Source organism: Lactuca virosa, chromosome 4, assembly GCF_052849685.1.
Source record: "Lactuca virosa cultivar CGN04683 chromosome 4, Lactuca_virosa_CGN04683_v6, whole genome shotgun sequence".
Lineage (NCBI taxonomy): Eukaryota > Viridiplantae > Streptophyta > Magnoliopsida > Asterales > Asteraceae > Lactuca > Lactuca virosa.
In genome coordinates this window covers 296102198-296106505 of record NC_136429.1, presented here as the reverse complement: position 1 = coordinate 296106505, position 4308 = coordinate 296102198, and positions in this window count along the sequence as shown.

Sequence of the window (4308 nt, the reverse complement as noted above, 5' to 3'; positions counted from 1 at the left end):
GTTCCAAAATAGAAAAAGTTTATTCAAAGAAAATCATCTTTTGTTGAAGTAAATCTTTGTGATAAAAGAATGAAAGTTTACAAAATTGAAAAATGGATGAATAATTCTTTGATTAAATTATATTGGATCGACAAAACTAAGGTTTTTCCTGTTTACTTTTCGAAATCAAAAATCTCACAAGGGCCCAAGATGGCTTGGGTTCTTAAATATGTTTAATCCTTTGTAGGTTTTGTGTGACGGATACTTTGATTTAGAATGGTATATTGATAGTGGTTGTTCTTGTCATATGACTGGAAGGAATTCAGAATTAAGAGAGTATCAGACTTTAAAAGATGGAGGAAAAGTAAAATATGGAAATAATGAAACAGGTGAAATTAAAGGATATGGCATGATTTCAAATGGGGAATTCACAATTCGGAAGGTAGCTTATGTTGAAGTCTTGCAACACAATTCAATAAGTTTTTCTCAAGTAGTTGTAGGTACAGGTCTCAAAGTATCTTTTGATGAAGAAGGTTCAGAAATCATTCAAAAAGAAACTAATAATGTTATACTAAAATCAAAGAGAAAAAGGAGAAATGTATCCGCTTAATTTAAATCTGATTCAAGGCAACCCATCTATTTGTCTGCTTGTAAAAGCTTCTTTGGATGATAGTTGGTTGTGGCACAGAAGGCTATCACATCTTAACTTCAAAGATATAAATAAGATTATTACTGGTGATCTTGTTCGAGGCCTTCCACTTCTGAAGTTTGAAAAAGATCATTTGTGTGCTGCTTGTGAGTTGGGTAAACAAAGCCAAAAGAATCATTCTTCAATAATGAATACCAAAATAATCGAACCACTAGAATTAATGCATATTGATCTTTGTGGTCCATCTTCTATCCAACATTCTTTTGTAAGAAAGATGGTAACCATTTAATGATTGTTCAAATTTATGTTGATTATATTATTTTCAGATCAACAAATCCCAGCTTAACTGTTGAATTCCGAAATTTAACGAAAAGTAAATTTGAAATGAGTTCTATGGGTCCAATTAATTTTTTCTTGGATTGGATATAAGATAGAGTAGATAAGGAATATTCATCAACCAAGAAGATTTTACGAAGACTCTACTAGCCAAATTCGGTATGAATGGTGATTCAAAAATCAAAGTTCCAATGGCGTTTGGAACGAAGCTGACTCCTTCACTTGACAAACCTGCAGCAGATATTACTTTATATCGTCAGATGATAGGTTCTTTATTGTATCTAACTTCTAGTCGACCATATATAATGTTTGGTGTATGTTATTGTGCTAGGTTTCAAGCAAATCCAAGGGAACCGCATATGATGGCATTAAAGAATATATTCAGATATCTCATGAAAACATCTTCGCTTGGTTTATGGTATCCATCTAATTTCGGATTTTTTGTGCAGGCATATTCAGATGTTGATTTAGGTGGATGTGGTCTTGATCGGAAAGTACTACTGGTGGATGTCAATTTCTTGATGGAAAGCTTGTAAGCTGGAAATCCAAGAAACAAACTTGTGTTTCCTTATCAACTGCGGAAGTTGAATACATTGCTGCTGCTTTGTGTACTTCTCAAATAATCTGCATACAAAGTTAGTTACGAGATTATAGGATTACCATGAAAAAGATTCCATTGTACTGCGATTCCGAAAGTGCTATTTGCATTTGTCATAATCAAGTACAACATTCAAAGACGAAACACATTGCACTAAGATATCATTTTATCAAGGATCATGTTGATGACGTCAATATTGAAGTTCATTTCATCAGATCTGCAGATCAATTAGCTGATATTTTCACAAAAGCATTACCAGAAATATCTTTTAATCGGATCTTTCTAGGACTAGGCATGATTGAAGCTAAATCTGTTCTGAAGTCAACCGCTTAGCTCCGTTCAGAATTTACTGATCTCATTCCGAATCATTCCAAGCTTCGGAGGAAATCTGAATTTACTGTTCACATTCCGAATCATTCTGGGCTTCGGAGGAAATCTGAATTTACTATTCACATTCCGAATCATTTTGAGCTTCGGAGGCAATCTGAATTTACTGTTCATATTCCGAATCATTCTCAGCTTCAGAACAATTCTGAAGTCATTGTTCATTGCATAATCGTTATGATCTTCTGAATTTGTAAGTGTTTGTTTTTGCATTTAATTTTTCAAAAACTCAAAAAAAATCTTTTGTGTTTGCATTTAATTTTTCAAAAATCCAAAAATATTTTTTTATTTTTCCATTCAATTTTTCAAAAATTCAAAAATCCAAAAATATTTAGTGTTTGAAAAATTAAAAATACCAAAAATATTGTACTTCTATGGAATTGACGGTCGATATCATACATTCTTTCAACCATAACTTTTCACGACTTCCATGTTGTCCCTTGATTATTGAAGTAATATCTGCTTTGATATAGGGCTACAAATATTTTGTGTTTATGATCGTAAGTTATTGATACCATGATTTGCGTGATACCCACCATCCATTCTTTTCCAATCTCTTATTCTCCATTAATTCTAGTTCATATATTGTAATCCTAAGATTCCTGGTTAAAACCAACTAGGGTCGAGATTACAGAAAAGTCTGTGTTTATGATCTTGAAGTTGTTATCACCATGACTTCAATGAAACCCAACAAACAACTCCTTAATGAATTGACGGTGAATAATTTATCTCTCTAGATTTTCACTTACTGAATTGACGGTGAACAAATCTCTTGTTCTAGTTTTTTACTTAATGAATTGATGATGTACCAAAAATTGTTGATATCTCAAATATTATTTTGTGTGATCTTAGTGAGATGATTGAATCCAGATCATTTCTTCCAAATAGATCCAGCTTTTAAATTCAAAATTTTGAGATCTTTCTTTTATTCATCTTGGTGTTACATCCTATGAGACATGTTACAATTTATTCTTGATTCGGATCACATTGATCAATCAAGGTTTCGCATTTGTATCTCTGCTCTTATATTAAGATGCATCTACAGATGGAAACAAGCCTACCCAAGAACCTACTTAAAAGAATCCTTTCACAATTTCTTGACAAATTGGTAATCGTAATTCAACAGGAAACCACACAAGTACTTCTGAGTCTCTCTTGACTAAGAAGGAAGAGATCGTTGCCCGGGATCATACTATTTTTTATATCAAATAAATTTGATATGACAAATCCCACATTATTTAAATTTTCTTAATTCTTTTTCTTTGACACACTCTTGCACTAAAATCTTCGTGATTTTACAAACTCTGAATTCTGTTCTGAATGGTGTTACTATTTCGAAATGAAGAAATTCGAAGGCATGTTCAAATAAAGGTAATTCAAATGATGGCGCGTCCTTTTGTTTTCTCTGACGTATGTTTTGGACACACAAACGACGTTTGACGGTTACAGGGAATGTTAAGCTGGCATTTAGTTATTGGTTCTAATCGAGGCATGAAAGGCATGTGAAGCGGCAATTTTCTCTCACCACTCATCATCTTTGATTAAAAGGAAGCTATAACAATTTATTTTCTACCAGTTCAACTAAAAGTTTCAGTGCTTATCAAAATTTTTTCTACTATTCATCATCTTCTTCCACACTCATGGCTTCATTTGAGCATGAAGAAGTTCCTCTTGTTCATCTCTCACAGGCGTATTTGTTGGGACAATAAATAATAGATCGATAGATTCTAAACTGGAATATGAATCAAAACAATAAAATATATGATTGAAGTAATGTCGAATGATTAATAATCACTGCGTTAGAAGATCTCGATGAAGAACTTCTACTGTAAAGGCACGGTTGGGAATCACAAAACGATTAACCCTAAAACAATACATGCATGCAATATTTAAAGTCTAACCCTAACATCATAAAGACGGATGGACAAGCCCAAACCGTAAAAAGGCTAATTACATACATAATAAATTTGACACAATCTAATAAATAACCCAACAATCCCCCCCTTTGTGTCAAATAAGGAAGGCAGATTCTTCAGTGCTGTTGGCGCTTTTGAACTTTGAAAAGTAATGACATTAGACCAAGCAAAGTTTTGCGAACAGTGATATACCACTTAATCATATCTGTGAAACATTTCTTGTCAGCAACATCGTTCCCTTTGTAACCACTTGCTAATTCCAAAACATATTCTAGGCACAGAGTGAAATACAAATGCTTATTAGGCAGAAAGAAGCAACATCTTTGAAAATTCGCACCAGCCCTTTCTCGTATCTGGAATGCCATACTCCAGTTATCCTTCCGAATTCATCCCAGTTTCATCTTGTTAAGATCTTTCGGAGGCTCCTTTGGTAGCACTGTAGGTTT